Below are 16747 nucleotides of genomic sequence, written 5' to 3'. Positions count from 1 at the left end.
AACTCTTAAAAAATCAGTTTAATGAAAGTGATTTGACAGTTGATATCAATGGGTTCTACCCTTAAGGTGGTGCAATAACCAGTATTTGACATAGAACTTAGCCCATAGTGCTAAGTTCTTGTTGATAGCAGCTCACATTTACAAATGAAAATGTTGCAAAATACATCACATATATTACCTCCTTTAACAACAATAATGATAATTGATATTTATTTAGAACTCCTGTGACATGGAACTACACACTTGACATGCTTGATCTTGCTTGAGCCTTGCAATAATCTTTAACATAAGAACTACAGATACTATATTTGGAGTAACGGAGGCAGAGAAGAGTTAAATGGACTTATCTAAAGTCATTAAGGATGGAACTTGTACCCAAGATCTCTGGATTCAAAGAGGTAGTATTAGGGAGTGGTTAGAAAATTTTTGGAATCAGGAAGATGTGGAATCAATCCTAATTTGAACTATTTAAGAAAAAAAAAAAAGAATCAAAGGTTCTACAAATTTCTCAAAGGTATGTTTACAATGTAGAAATTAGAAATTGTTGTCTTCAGGGAAAAGTCCTTTCCATTATATGAATACATCCCCATTTACTAATTTCCATAATGGTCACAGTAGACAAAGACAAAGAATTCAGATCCATTATTTGGGAAATAAGAATTTGGAAGTAGTATTTTTTCTTTCTTGCTTTGAGCAATTGTAAATAGTTTAGATTGGCATCTAGAGACAACCCAGTATCCCAAATCTTCCTCTGGGAATAGCTCAGGAAAGGCTAATTATATGAAATTATGTGGAAATTACATTTCCAGATCTATGGAAGGGGATAAAGAAGGGACCACTGGGACAAGCAGGTAAGATAGTTTTGACATTACATCTCTGATAAGTTCCATGAACCAGATTTAAAAATATTATACCTGCCTTCAGTCAGTTTTGCAACACTAAGCAGAAAACTGGACACACCTTGGGACTCCCCCACATTCCACTTTATAAAAATTTAAGGAGGAAATTCCTGATATATTGGCCTGGGAATAAAAAAAAGTCTCCCTTTGATCTACCACATATTGATCATGTGATTTTGAGTAAATCATTAACCTCCCTTTGTATCTTCTTCCTTGCCAAGAAAATGAGATTGGATTATGTAAAAAAAAAAAAATCTCTCTTCCAGCCCTAAAATTCCATAAGTTCATGATAATGGAAAAAGAGAAGTGATTCATGTATCAGAAGTGTATCAAAAATCCATTGGCTCTATGTATCCTTGAAGTCCCTTTTCTGGCCTTCCAATGGAAGACCAGAGAAGAGGAAAAAGTATCTTGGAAATCAAATCCCTAGCCAATTCAAGCCCCTTCAGATCTTTGTTTTTGAGCAACATTTCCATGTTAAAATGTAGAGATTCATTCATTTGCAATTCTCTTATATCTAAAAAATAAACAACTAGAAAACTCCAATACAGGAGTTCCCTTCCTCCTCCTCCTCCTCAATCTTCTTTTCTCCTTTCTCCTCTTTCTTGTTTCTTCTTTCTTGTTTCTAAGGAGACAAGTGGCAAGTTAAAACATTTTACACTTTTTAGGGTTTTCCTTTGAATAGAAAGGGAGAAAAAGCATCTTCTGGGCTTTTCTAAATAGAATTTTTCTTCTTAAGCTTCATTTCAATTACTTCCTATATCTATAAGGCTTGACATGAATTATAAATATTCATAATTGTGACTCCCTGATAGGCCATATGATAACTGAATTTGGATCCAGGAAGACCTGAGTTCAAAGCCTCCCTCTGACACATTCTAGCTTTGTAATTCTGGGTAAATCCCTCAGTTTCTCATTGCTATAGGTACTCTCTCAAATTATAGATGGAGAAGAAGTTGAGCTTTGCAGATAAGCGAGTTCCTCACCTGGAGTTAGAGATCTGGTCAAACAAATAATGATTAAAGACACTGGAAGACTGGAAGGGCTTTGCAATGCTTTATGTCTCATCCAAGAAAGATTATATATATATATATATATATATATATATATATATATATATATATATGCCAATTAGAGTTAAGTGACTTGCTTAGTGTCACTCAGCTAGTAAGTGTTAAAGTGTTAAATATCAGAAGCCCAATTTGAATTCAATTCCCCCTGACTCCAGGGTTGATGCTCTATCCACTGCCTAAGTGTCCCAAGATTATGTGATTTTGATGGATGATAGAGGCTTGTAATCAGGAAGACCCAAGTTCAAATGCTACCGAGACTCAAATAATCCTCTAAGACCCATCTGCTAAATTTGAGAATGCTTATGATCTGTATTGGCAGAGGAAGCTCTAACAAATATTCTCATTCACTCTTAGTCTCGCTTTCATCCTATAGCTCTAAGACTATTGACTCTACTTTAGAAAATCTAAGATCTCCTTTGACACAGGCAGCTCTAAGAGAAATCCTCAGTCCCAATTTCATCACGTCCAAAGTATCCATAATGATGCTTGTCTACTTGCCTCTCAGCCGAAATGTTGGATCAAATGACCTAATATATATAAAATATTTTGAAAACCTTTTATTCACATATCACAAACATGGTACAGTGAGAGACATCCTCAATTTGAAATCTGAGGACCTCTGTTTGAATCTTACCTGTCACTCATTATCTCTTCTGACACTAGGCAGATAAATCTCTTAGGGATTCTGTTCTATTTTTACATTATATTATAATATAACATAATAAATCTAGAGAGGAAAAAAAAGAAGATAGGGTGAGAGAAGAAAAGAGAAACAAAGTGAAAGGACAAGAAAGGGAAGGAAGAGAACAGAGAGAGTAGAGATGAGGAAGAAGAGAAAAAACAGAGGAAAGGAAAGTAGATGGAGAGAAGTGAAAAAACGTCCTCTTGGGGCAGCTAGTTTCAGGGCAGGAACACCAGCCCTGAAATCAAGAGGACCTGAGTTCAAATTTGGCCTCAGACACTTAACACTTCCTGGCTGTGTGACTCTGGGCAAATCACTTAACCGCAATTGGCTCAGCAAAAAAAAAAAAAATAAATAAAGAAATAATAAATTTTTTTTAAAAAATTGAATAAAAATGTCTCCTTATGGTTTGAATGCTGGCCTTGGAATAAAAAAATGTCTTGAGTTCAAGTTCTTGATCTGATGCAATATGACTGTGTGACCTTGGGTAAATAAGTCACTTAATTTCTCATTGCTCTGGGCTGATCTCCAAGATTCTTCTAAGTTACAGATCATGTTGCTCATTTCCCTGGATGGATAGCAGCTTTCCACAACAGTAGAATTGGAAGTTCAGCACCCTGCCTGACACCAAAAGAAGGAAGGGGATATTTAAGTCTATGGCTATAGAAATAGAAACTTATACTAAGCTGAAAAAGTAACTTCCAATCAAACCTCATCCTCCAAGACAATACCTTTCAAGTATTTTCCTGCATTTTAATTTGGGACCCATAGCCTTGCCTTCTTTATGCATTTTCTCTAAATCATGACTTTCTTTTAAGAGAATTAGTCTCTCTGGAATGGTGACATATTACCTCAGTAGCTTCACTAATTAATTTGGTTCTGCAATTGCAAGCCAGTCTTGGCAATATGCATTCCTAAGCATTTTCCAGTTGGGTCAGAGAAGGTGCTATCACAAGAGATGAATTAGGAAGTTAGGAAATCTAAACTATACTTCAGGACCGAGGCTGGGTTTTTTTGCTCCTTGAGACTTCTTGTGGTAAATGAAGAGGTCCTGATTTGCATTGTTTTCATTTTCACAACCCAATTGTACTTGTCATGGAGATACTTCATCCTATATTCCCATCACAATTCAGCTCTGGCAGAGGACTTTACAAAAAGGAATCTTAAAACTTCCTGATACTAAGATATTCCCATTTCTCTCCTCAATGGCCCTGTATTTAGAATTCACTGAAGTTTAACAAGACCTGAATTTTCTGTGCATAATGTGAGCCACCCTGGAGAATTGAGGGCCTGTTTTGAACTGGTCTCCTTTAAAGGATGATTTAGCTTAGTGTTTATGCTCTGACTTGAGTCAGAAGACTTGAGTTCAGATTTTACCTCTTCTACTTATTGGGCAAATAACTTCCTCTCGACAGCTTTTTCTCCTTATCTGCAGGAGTTAGGTGACATGAATTTTAACAATCACTCTCAGCTCCAGATTTCTGACTCTCTGTTGATCTTAATTTCTTTATATATAAAGTGAGGAAATTGGACTATTTCATTTTTAAGACCCTTTTCACTTCTGAGCCTATGATTCTATTATTGGTTGCAGCTAGGCAGTATAATGAATAAAGATCCCATTGGTACAGGATCCAAAAAGATCTGAGTTCCAATATAGTCTCAAACCTGGTACTTGGCATATGATAAGTGCTTTATAAATGTTATGTTATTGCTGTTGTTCTAAACAGAACAGAATATATTTTAAATGATGATATCGTCAAGCAAAGATCCTCATTGAAGACTTGCTTTATCATAGTAAAAGATATACCCTGCAAACAGTTTTTAAACAGGGTACTTTATTTGGTAAATAAGTACATGATTGATCAAGTGTTTTTAAGCAGGAATTTAAGTATATCAGTTAATAAACCAATAAATCAAGAAGCATTTACTAAGTATCTGCTACATGTTAGATACTGTAATACAAAAATGAAACAGTATCTTCCCTTTAAAAAAAAGGAGAACAGAGAATAAAGAAGAGAAGAGAGCAAAAAAAAAAAAGGAATAAAAGAGAAGCAAGAGACGTGTTATTATAGTCAGAGGCTGGCTTTGCAGTCAAAAAGTTTTAGACTCAAATTTTGAATCAGATACAGTTGTAACTGTGTGACGTTGGGTCGATCACTTAACCTCTCAGTGCTCTAGACTGATCTCTATGATTCTTCTAAGTTACAGATCATTTTTCTGCTCTCACTCAAAGGACAGCAGTTTCCAGCTCCACAACAATGAAATGGGAGGTATAGCATACCACCTCCCACCAAAAAAAAAAAGAAGTGTCTATTTAATTCTATACTTCCTATAGGGAGAAATGGAACGTGTATATATTAGCATAGCATTTTGTTCCAGCTAAGTGCTTAAAAATGCTTTCCTTTCATTCATTCATTCATATATAGAAAATATAAGCAAAATAAATACAAGGTTCAGTAGGGAGAAAGGGAACCAGCAGTTATGAAAATATATTGCTTAGAATGGAATCAGAGAAATACTCTCCTTGAGCAAAAAAAAAAAAAAATCAGTTTTCTGTCTCTAATAATAATAAAAAAAAAATTAGTCAGAATTCATCTCAAGGATATAAAATAAGAAAAAAGGAAATCCTGAAAGGGTTTTAGGGATGGGAATTTTTTATGGCCTTCCACTTAGAAAAATGATTTTAAAATAAGATGGCAAAGATTAGGATCAAAGTTCATCTCATATACTTTTATAAAGATTGAAACAAAAAGGACATTTTGAGTGAGCTTGTTATTTTTTCTTGTTTTGTTCTGTTTTAATTTAAGGAACTTTTGGGGTTGTTAATAATATTGTCCTAGGCATAAAAAGTGCCAGAGAGAAGCAGCTTGACACCACGAGCTATCAAAATACAAGCATGTACAAGAGGTGATCCTTAACCTCTGTTCTTTTCTGAGATTATCCTGATGATAAATGCAAAGCTCAAGCAAGGACAAAACAGGGAGGAGGAAAAAGAAAAAGAAGAATCAGATCTAGTTGACATGTACCTAAGAATATTAAGGAGGATTGGTTTGCCTACTTAGTGTGGTACTTATAATTGTTTCTGACATGTCAAGTGGACTGAGAATAGAGGAGAAGATTGGGAAAAAAATTGAGATGTGATGTCAGTCTTAGAAAAAAATGAAATGAGTGCCCCAAGAAATGATCAATAACATAACATACTGACACCTATAGTTAATAAATCAATAGAGCAAATATTGAGAGAAAATCTGTCAACTTCCCAAAGATAATGTCATCTTGAACAATCATACCTAATGACTTGGTTTTGCATGTTATGCTAGTACAACTTGGATTCTGGGGAAATTAAAAAAACTTGTGAACAAAGAGAATGAATGATGGAGACAGTGGTCGAAATAATGTTTGTAGGAAGGTGTAGGGAGGAGGAAAGGACCTGATGCTCCTTGGAATTGCAATTTCAGTCCCTTTGGGCAATACCAATATGCTAATCAAATAACTATGTCCAAATCACAGCAGCAAGAAGAAAGAATTGAGCTTTCCTGAGCGTAAGCTCCCCAGTCCCTGCTGCTGGAAATATATGTTGTGCATTTCAAATATACAAGGGCATCTGAAGCACTGTTCTCATTAAAATTTATGCTCAGAATTAATTCGCATTCATTTAGTTAAGAACTGAGTCACTTGGGTTGAAATTGTCTTCGAGCTCATAAACAAAGCATGGTGACGAATGACAGTATGACTGTAGAACTGCCTAGCAAGGGACCACTGGGCAGAATTGGTTTTTTTTTTTCCCCCTTTCATATTGATGTCTCCAAAATATCAATGTAGAATCCTCTAATAGAATTTACAGATAATAAAAAAATTACTGGAATAGCACACATAGTTGGGACAAGGCATTTAAATGTACCTAGAGGAGCATGAGATGTTTCCTTAGGGGAAGACAAGATTGCACCAAGAAAATAATAAAAAAAAAAAAACTATTATTATTTCTGAGAAACAGTAATCAGAAAAACAGATTCAAAAGCTAAGAGACATGTCAACCATAGGAAAGCTTAAGTAACCCATTGGTGCTTATGAAGAGTAAAACTGAACATGAAATAATTTCGCCCCAAAATCTAATTCTCCTTGCTTTTCCACTCAGTCAGGTAAAAGATTCTTTGTTGCCTGAATGTCCTTTGCTTTCCTCATCTAAACTGTCCCAGATTCCTAACAGTTCATTTATGGCATTTCTTCTGTTTTTCGTTGTGTTTTTTTTTGGTCAGGCAAAATAATATCTTAGTGTAGGGAATGGACATCTCTTTTCTACATTCTCTTCCCCTCTCCTGAACTCTCTCCCTCCCAAACTGTTCCCTTTCAATCAATCCAATTGGTGCTATCATTTTTTTAAATCTTCTCCACCTCCTACTTCAACCATATTGTTCTCATTTCAATGATTCCCTTCCAACATCCATTGTGATAAAGGCTCTATACTTTCAACTCTAAGACTTTCAGTCTGTTTGTTGTACCTAAGGTAGGTAAAACTACTTACTTTGCTCCCTTATGCAATGTACAGATACCAAAACCTAAACTTTCTTTCAAGCTCCTTTCTTTGTCAACCTAAATTTCCTCTCCTCTTGGGGCTACCAAAGCCTCTCTAACTCAGCTCATTAAACCTTTGTTTATTGAGTGGAAATAAAAGAATGGTTCTTGCCCTCCCTATTAACTTCTTGCCACCCCCAAGCATTCAAGCCCAGCAGGCCACAATCTTCCTGCATGTGGCCCAGGAACACAAGGGTTGTGAGATGATGTCAATAGTCATTTAGCAGTAGGAGCCCAAACTACTTTTACTTCTCTGTAATTTCTCTTGCCATTGGTAAGTCTGTGGATTTTGATGCCTATCCTTAGTGGTGGCGTCCATTCTGGAACTGGGGGTTGCTGGGGAACAAAGATGAAGCTTGATCTGTTCCTGTTTCTTTGTATAGTACCTTAGTATGTTCCTTATGTGCATGACATTTAGCGAGTCAGAATCCTTAGGAACTTTTGTTATTCTCTAATTGAACTTAATTTTGGGAGCAGGGGAAAGTTTCTCAAAATGAGAGGCTGAGGAAACCAGGTGAATTTCACTCAGGGAGAGGAAACATTCCATCTGTTGACATTATCATTATTGATTGTTATACATTAGCATTATTGATTGTTATTTTTGTGCTAAATTGGTGCAAAGATTGGCTATTTTGGCACTCTATGTTTTGTCAAATATCCTTTTCTTATGTCCTTTTGGGGAGCTGATGTTACCTTTTCCAGCCTCTAAGGTTTTGGAGGTATACTATGGCAATATCATCCTCAACTTTCTATAGATTTACAAAGGAACACTAGTATTTGATATGATGATAAATAAGAATAAAGATATAAGCTGGAGGGAGCATAGAGGTCATGTAGGTTTAGCCCACCTCTTCTCTACTGAGACACAGAAAATTAAAATGATATACCCAAGGTCACTCAGGGAGATAGTGGAAGAACTAGGATTTAAGTTCATTTTCTAAGGCTCCAGAATATTAAAAAAGATTGACTTGGTTACTTAGGGAAGCCCTTATAATTCATCCCTCTGCAGTCAGACTGGCTACGAGCTTCTCCAAACGTAGTCTGATTCCTCTGTGAGGGGAATGCAATCCATCTTCAGAATGACACTCAAAAGACTTTCTTGCTTGTAGGACTTAAGAAGAGTACGTGTTCCATTGTGTTCCAGTCTTTAAAAAATGAGGGTCACCCCACAATGAGAAATTAGAAAAAGGACTTATTAATTCAAAGTCAATGGGCGATTATTACTTGTTAATAATTTCTTTCTAATTTCTTACATGTTGATTGTTGTCTTTCATTCTTGAAGAGGAACAAAATGACACCACTGGGTTGAGTCAAGTTACAATATGTACAGCAAAATAATGTTTTGGTCATGTATACTTATTGTGTATCTAAGTTATATTTTAATATATTTAACATCTACTGGTTATCCTGCCATCTAGGGGAGGGGGTGGGGGGGGGGTAAGAGGTGAAAAATTGGAACAAGAGGTTTGGCAATTGTTAATCCTGTAAAGTTACCCATGTATATATCCTGTAAATAAAAGGCTATTAAAAAAAAAAACAAAAAAAAAGTTACAATATGTACAGCTGTGGCTAATGTGAATTCAAAATGTTCTACCATAAGTTGGACACAAATTCTCTAACTTTGTGCATCATGTATATGTATAGGTGTATGTATGTATATATTACATGCTTATAGTCAGAGATCTCAGTTTAAAAACTAGATGCACTTAAAAACTGGGTGTAAAACATATCCCTAGACTGATTAGGAATACTGAATTTAGGGTTCAGGAATGAGCATTTATTATATGCCTCCTGTATGCCAAACAGTTTGTTAACCATTAGTTGAATTAACTGGAAAAGTTAACTAATTTCTGTGGAGTCATGTAGATATAGCTTAAAGGTTAATTTGGCTCCATTAAAACAGTCAACCAAACTGGTGACTTCAAAGCCTTATAATTTGTGGGAGGAGAAGAAAAGGACAAATTTTGGCAGAAAAGGACAAATCATATTTGGATATATTAAATATCCAAAGTAGAGATCTTAGAGTTCAAAATATCTGGACTCGATTCTTTCCCTACTTTTGATGGATGAAAGAGAAGGGGGGAGATGCCAAAATTGCTAGACTCATCTCATTCAGAGAAGACTCTATCCTTTTGAATACTTGCACATACTTCGCTTCTAAGGGCCCTTTCTGAAAGTGTTTGAGATCATCCTTAGGAATTAGATTTTATTCTTTCAAAGCAATTTTGTCAAATTCTGCCAAGACACCAATGTCGGCACATTGGCATGAATCCAAAGGTGATTAGTGCTGTATCTATTATTTAGCATGGTAGAGTGTGTTTGGGTGGATAAAGGGGAAGCCTATAATTTCATAGCTGTTAGAGGAACATTTCTGCTAAACCTCTTTTTATCCCGAAAATTGGTGAAAGAATTTCAGCATTAAAGATTATGTTAGGGCATTGTACAGTAACCATGTTATAATGCCCCAACAATAGTTATTAAATCTTGATTGTAAGGGATCAAGAGTTCATAAATGTTTCCTCAAAAACATTGATTACCATTTTAAATTGATTTCTTTTGGTATTTAGCTATCATTTTCAACCATTTGATTTAAAAAAATATATATTATCAGTGTTGTAGGCAGCTGCTGATCAAGGGCCATTGAAGAAAAAAAGTTGATTTAAAGTACACAAATATAGACACATCACCACTACTACCTTCACCACTGATACTGCTACTGCTACCATCTATAAGGGGAAAGATCTGCATTTTCAAAAATGATGATACACTTTTTTTGCCTCCATCTTCAGAAATTGCTATGAAGTGAAAAGAATCTCTTTGTGCGTTTCCCCTTCTTTCCTTCCTCCATCCCACATTTCCTTTCTTTCTCTCTTTTCTTTTTTCTTCCCTTCTTCCTACTTTCATTCCTTTAACTTTCTGATTTTTTTTGTTTTATATCAGTAATTTATGATTTAACCTTCTAATTCACCCACCCTCTCTTACCCAGAACCGCCATCATGTCATTACAAGAGTTGAAACCTTTATTGTAACAATGAAAGAATGGTTAAACTAGAATAACCAGTATATCAGCTGGGTCTGACAACACTTACTATACCTTCTGCACTTGTATTCTTCATTTTCTCTGCCAAGAATGTTTCCTTGTTTGTTGTCCAGGAGCAAGATTGGCTACTGAAGTCCTTTTAAATATTCTTTTCATTACTATCATTATAGGGATGGTGTACATTGTTTTACTGATTTTGTTTACTGATTATTTCTATTCTTACTCAGCATCAGTTCATTAAAATATCAGTTATTCTATGAATTTCTTCTATTTATCATATTGTATTGGTCAATAATATTGGTCAAAATATTAAGTCGTTTTTACAATATTATTAACATTTTGAAAGCTGGCTTTCCTGCCTCAGTAAAGTGGGAAACAATAATCATATTATATTTTGTATCATCATGGGTCATGCTCATTAATTGTTTGGAGATTTTGTTTCCCTGGTGAAATCAGGTGGAAAAAAACAAACAAACGACTTCCAATCCTCCCTCCCCTAACAGATCAGCTATGTAGACTCTAGCTGACTAAGGCGCTTCTCTTTCTAAAAAGAGCGCTTTACTTAGCCAGTGTAGACATGGCCTGATGAACATTGGAACTACTTCCTTGAAAATTTGAATTTGGAGTTGATCCATTTTTATTTGCCATAATTCACAAATAAGGAGAGGATATAAAAATGTCTGCTGTTTGGGAACAGATGGGGTGAAATAACTGAAATTGACAGTCATGGGGGAAATGAGTTAATTTATCAGGGTCTTGAAAGACAACCACAGGAGCTGTTGCAAAAGTTAATCAAGGGAATATCAAGTCAAAGTTTTAATAGGAGCTTAAATACATTTGGCAGCAAGGTTGTTCTTGGGGGCTTATATCTGTCATGTCTCAGCTCATTGCCTGTCAAAGTGTAACAGTGGCTATGTCATTGTTAACTAAGAGATCACAAATATTTGGAAAACAACCAGTTCTAAGTTTTCTTTCTAGGGATTTTTTTTTGGGGGAGGGGAAGGGCAATGGAAGATAATGCTTTTTTTCCTTTGCTTTTTTCCCTTTTTTTTCTCAGTTTCTTTAATTCTTTGTTTCTTCCTCCTTTCTTCAATATTTCCTTTTCTTCCCTCCCTTCTTTCTTCCTTTCTGTTCCTCACTTCCTCCCTAACTCCTTCCCTCTTTTCCTTCCTTCCTTCATTCCTTTTCTCTCATCTCTTCCTCTCCACCTTATTCCTTCCTTCCTCTCTGCCTTTCCTCTTTATCTCTATCTCATTTTAATACCATTTTTTTTTTTCATTTTGCAGATATTCTGGGCTGATTGAATGATGTCTAGACTCTTCTGTAATGACTTCATTTGAGAACAGAAGGCCTTCAGGGAATACATTCAGCCAAGCCCCCAAAAAAGACTGCCCTGGGGTGAAACAAATACCTTTGAGATTTCACTCAGGTATGGAAGGAATATGGGGGACATGATTTGTTAAAGTTTTTACTTCCATGTTTAACAAGGAGAGTGGGCAGGCTATTACAAGTGATTCTTGCCTTTCTGACATTTTTCATACTACACAAAAAGCCTACGCCTCCTGGAATGTGACATCTTCTACTAGCTAGCTTTTGGGGATTTCCTACATTTTCCTCTTCCCAATGCTCATTAATAAGATATTAATATAAAACACTCCATCTTTAGTTTTTTCCAAAGGAAATTCTTAAATTGTCATTTTCAAGAAGACCTCAATTTTATTGATGAAATCAATAAAAAAATAGAACAAATGAGAGCCATTAAAGTTAGGGACTAACAACTTCAGCACCCAAGATTTTTTTGTTGGGCTGTTAGTACTATACTGTTAGTCATTCTCATTTCTAGAATGATCCTTTTTATAAAAAAAGAAGAAGAATGCCATCTCCCATTTATTAAAGTGTTTTATAGAGACAGTGTATCATAATAGGTGAAATACTAGGCTGGACATTAGCAATTTATTCCATTTCAATATAACGTTTATTGAATACTTAATATTTGCTGGATACTGGGGATACAAAGGAAGAGAGGCAGGAAGAAGGGAGGGAGGAAAGGGAAAAAGGAAGGGAGAAAGGGAGGGAGGGAAGGAGAGAGGAGAGGGAAGGAGACAGGGAAAGGAAGGAGAGAAGGGAAGGAAAGAAATCTTCTTCAAAGTTTGCATTCTACTGGTAGCTAAGGGAATATACAAAATGCATTTACAAGACCGGGTTCAAATATTATCTCTGATATTAGCTGCGTGACCCTGGGCAAGCTATTTTACTTTTGAATATCTCAGGTAACTTCCTAGGGCTTACTTGTTCGGCCACTTACTAGCTATATGGCCTTGGATAAAATATTTAACTTCATTGGACTCCTTTTCTTTATCTCCTAAATGAGGGGTCTTACCAGTTGACCAATGAGATTTCTTTCAGCTCTAAAAGTCTTAAGATTATGCTATGTATCTATTTCAGTCATAGATAGACTGCCATCTGTTTTGGAGGATACACTTCCCACACCGAGAGTGCTCCCGCATGGATGAAGTCACAGATCTTTCTTATAGTCATATTTACAGCATTTCAAAGTTTACAGTCCTTATCTGTGTTTCACTTGGAGCACATTTGTTCAGCCCTTTCTTTTTTAAAAATACATTTTTATTAATAGCTTTTGTTTTTACACCACCTACATTTCCCAGTATATCTCTCCCTCTTCCCCTCCAAGAGAGCCATCCCTTATAACATGAAATAAAAAAAGAGGGGAAAAAAGTTCAACAAACCTATTGTTCAGTTCTGTCATAAATGAAAGAACTAAAAAAATGAGAAGAAATGTTTATTGAAGATCTCTATTTTCCAAAATCAAAATCCACAATTTGAAAAATTCCTACTTTCTACCAACTCTTTAATTTTAATGGGTGTTGGCTAATCTTCCTCAAAAGTAGAGCAGGACCAAGTGACATAGTGTTAATTCTATTCATATGACGACCAGATTTCTTTTGCTCTTTTCTGTTTCAAAAGGAGGGATGGGTGCTTCACCAGTTTTCTGGAAGAATTCTACTCTCAGCCACAAAGGATTGGATCCCCTAGAGCTACGGAGATTTGGCAGCAAAATTTTGCCACAGGTGAGTAGGGCCATTGATTTTTCTTTCCTTGTCTGAAACAATGTGATGGGAAGAATGGTAGCTAAATTGAGACTGGAAAGCAGGTTAAATTCAAAGCTTGGCTATGGGCTTTTTGTAAAATATTGAGTGAGAATAGTTATTTGAAAAAAAATTTTAGTTTATTGATTTTTTTTTCTGAGAGGCTTCTCTTATGGACATTTACTTCTTAATTTCTTGAGCAAGCTTCCAAATATACCAACATATACCAACATTACTTGGCTAATATTTTTATTATAGCTCCCATGCTTACCTTGCATGCAGCTCATATGTTAAATGAGACATTTTGAATGATTTGAAACCTATTGGTGGGAAGTACTAAAATGTCCTTAAGAATTTTGGAGACTAAACATCTTTTGATGTATTATAACATCTTATCATTTGGGGAAAAAACATCCCGATTATTCTGCTTACCTTTCCAAGGCACCCAAATTTCTAATCTAAATTCTGAGAATCAGTTTTTTTTGTTTTGGATTTTTTTTTTTAGTGTTTGATGGTATTTTTTTCTTCAAAGTTGAGTAAGTGTATGTCTGTCTTTCTCTTTATATATATATTTATGTAGTATGTATTTACATACATGTATGTTGCACATGTGCATACTTGACCATGTATATATGTTACATATGTACACATATGTGTGTGCATAGTATATATGCATTAATTATGTTTCAATTTTATTTGGCTTTTTATTAGGTCTGATTGAGAGAGAGAGAGAGGGAGGGAGGGAGAAGAAAGAGAGTTCCTCAAAAGGAACATGTAAATCATATATGAAATCGACTGAAGAACATTTTTGACATCACTTGCCCTATTTGGTTGCTCCTCTTCTTTATCAGGTAAGAGATTTATTTTAATTTGGCTACTCACAGGGAAAAAAAGACATGACAATGGAGTTTGTTATATGTCATTTTTTGTTTCGGTTTGGTTTGTTTTTTTAAATAAGAGATGAAGATTGTAAGCGTTTCAAATAAAAAACAACAGTGTCTGAAGTATTAGAAGTATTGTTCTGCCTTGCATAGAGAGAGTTCCCAGGTAGTTTCACCATTCCATGAGGGTTGGGAGTGAACGCAGATAGCCAGAACTTGTGGTTGTCTCTATACAGCATGGAATGGAATGACGAATTGTCGTTGTATTGGTTCAATCTCAACTCAGATGCTTTACTAATTGTGAGACCCCGAACAAGTCACAACCTCTGAATTGTAGTTTTACTATCTAAAATGACTTATTTTATTGCAGAAAATCATATAAGACAGGCCAAGCCTAATGTAAAGAAAAAGAAAAGAAAAAGGAAAAAGGAAAGAACCAGCAAAAATGTGCTGAATCTTTCTTTAGCATAAGATGAGTGACTATTCCAATGCAATTCCCAAGGACAGGAGGTCAGTTATAAGGACAAAAGGAACATTATATTAATTAGGTAGGATATCTAAGAATGCAATGAGCACAAAAGTTTTTATAAAGCATAGAAATACCTTAATTTATTCTCATATTCTCTCTCTCTCTCTCTCTCTCTCTCTCTCTCTCTCTCTCTCTCTCTTTCTCCTTCCCTCCCTCCCTCCTTTCTCTCTTCCACGCCCCATTTTAAAGTTAGACACTGAATCATTCTTTATCAGCTGCCTTCTTTCTCTCTTTTAAAATATCAAATTGCTGAAGATGCAGATTATTTTGGCAGCTCAGCCCAAGCCTAAAACTTATTCTAGCTATTCCATTACCTCTACCCCAAAGGTCAAATCTTTATCATGGAGTAAGTTGCTTAGAAGGTTTTTGCTACCACAGTCATTAAAAGCAGATCAAATGAAAATGTTAAGAGGACTACATTCAGAATTAGGGTACCAGATTCAAATATCCCTTTCTCCAATAGTATCTGTGCAATTTTGGACAAGTCATCTAATCTCTCTGGACCTTCAGTTTTCTTATCTGTAAGACGAAGAGGTAAACTACACGATTTCTGAGATTCCTTATAGTTCTGTATTTTTGTTCCTATGATCTTAGGTCACTTTGTCTCTCTCCTCAATTTCTCCATCTATAAAATGGGGGAGTAGAACTAAATTGATTTCCAAGGGTTCTCTTTTAATTTATAAAACTATCATTGGAAAACCTTAATATGATAAGGGAGGGCTTCATATTATCACTTAAGATGCAAAATTTTAGCCTCTATCTGTTTACTGTAGAGGCCTAGGCTATGTATATTTCAGGAAAGTCAGAGGCAGAATGTTTTTAGAAGCTGTTCCCTCATTCATAAATTTCTGGTTGACATACACCACCTTGAATTACAGGGGACAGAGAAAACTGGAAGAAATAGCTGTGGAACACATCAGTCAGCTCTTTGATCAACTTTGTGAACAAATGGGCCTTTAAAGTACTAGCAGGAAAACATCTCTCTCATCTTTCTGCAGACAGGTGGTAGACTATGGGTGCAGAATAAGGCATACGTTGTCAGACATGGCTAATGTGTGGCTTTCTTTGGCTTAGCTTAATCTGTTGTAAAGTAGAGTTGTGTATGTAAAAAGCCATTTGCAAATGACAAAAAAAAAAATGTTACATCAGAAAGAACATTTAAAAAACATTTTTAAAATATGACTTAAATTGGATGACTTGAGACAGCATAGTGTAGGAAATAGAGTGCTAGACTCAGCAGAATCTGAATTTAATCCTGTCTCCAATGCTAACTATGAAATCATATTCTGGGCTTCAGTCTATTAAATCTATAAAATGAAAGTTTAGTTGCAGTGACTTAAGGGAAGTTCTTTTCAACTTGAAATATTTGATTCTATGAAGGCAAGACTTGTGAGGGCACAACTCATAGCTTGTTCTACATTTTGTTCTCTTTCCCCTTCCCCACCTCTCCTTTTTTTTTTTTTCCCTCCCCTCCTATTGTCCTTTCTTAAAAGGCTTCCCAGGTAGGTAGGTTGTACAGTGGTTAGAGCACTGACTCTGTAAGATCTGAGTTTAAAACTAGCCTTAGGAACTTACTAGCTCTGTGATCCTGGACAAGTTCCTTAACCTTTGTCTACCTCAGTTTCCTTAGCTATAAAATGAGGATCATAATAGCACTTAACTCTCGGGCTTGTTGTGAAAAAAAAATGAAATAATATATAATTTTTATTAGTATAATGCTTGATACATAGTAGGTGTTTAATAAATGATTATGCCCACCATCAATAGTTGGAAGAAGGTAGTTGCATAATTCACAGTTTTCCAGTACTAGAAAAAGAAATTAGTGTCATATTAATTTTGTTTTTATAATTTTTTTGGTAAGCGGTTTGATTAAATTCTTAGATTCCTTCTCCACTCTAATTCTGCCATCTTAGTTTGTGACTTCCATTTCCTCATTTGTAAAATGGGCATTTTGGACTACTTTG

The 16747-nt window shown here is 35.4% G+C and overlaps 1 long non-coding RNA gene across 2 annotated transcripts in view; it reads left to right on the top strand.

Moving 5' to 3' along the window:
• The window catches only part of LOC116419690, a 121950-nt gene that overhangs the window by 27921 nt on the left and 77282 nt on the right, over positions 1-16747 (top strand). For both annotated transcript variants that reach the window (XR_004229973.1, XR_004229972.1), the window contains exons 2-4: positions 11553-11695; positions 13252-13355; positions 14085-14224. This is a non-coding gene — a long non-coding RNA (uncharacterized LOC116419690). The remainder of the gene's footprint in view (positions 1-11552; positions 11696-13251; positions 13356-14084; positions 14225-16747) is intronic.

This window comes from Sarcophilus harrisii, chromosome 5 (genome assembly GCF_902635505.1).
Source record: "Sarcophilus harrisii chromosome 5, mSarHar1.11, whole genome shotgun sequence".
In the NCBI taxonomy this organism is placed as follows: Eukaryota; Metazoa; Chordata; class Mammalia; order Dasyuromorphia; family Dasyuridae; genus Sarcophilus; species Sarcophilus harrisii.
The sequence above is the reverse complement of the archived record's forward strand: the minus strand, read 5'-3'. Positions and strand labels throughout refer to the sequence as shown.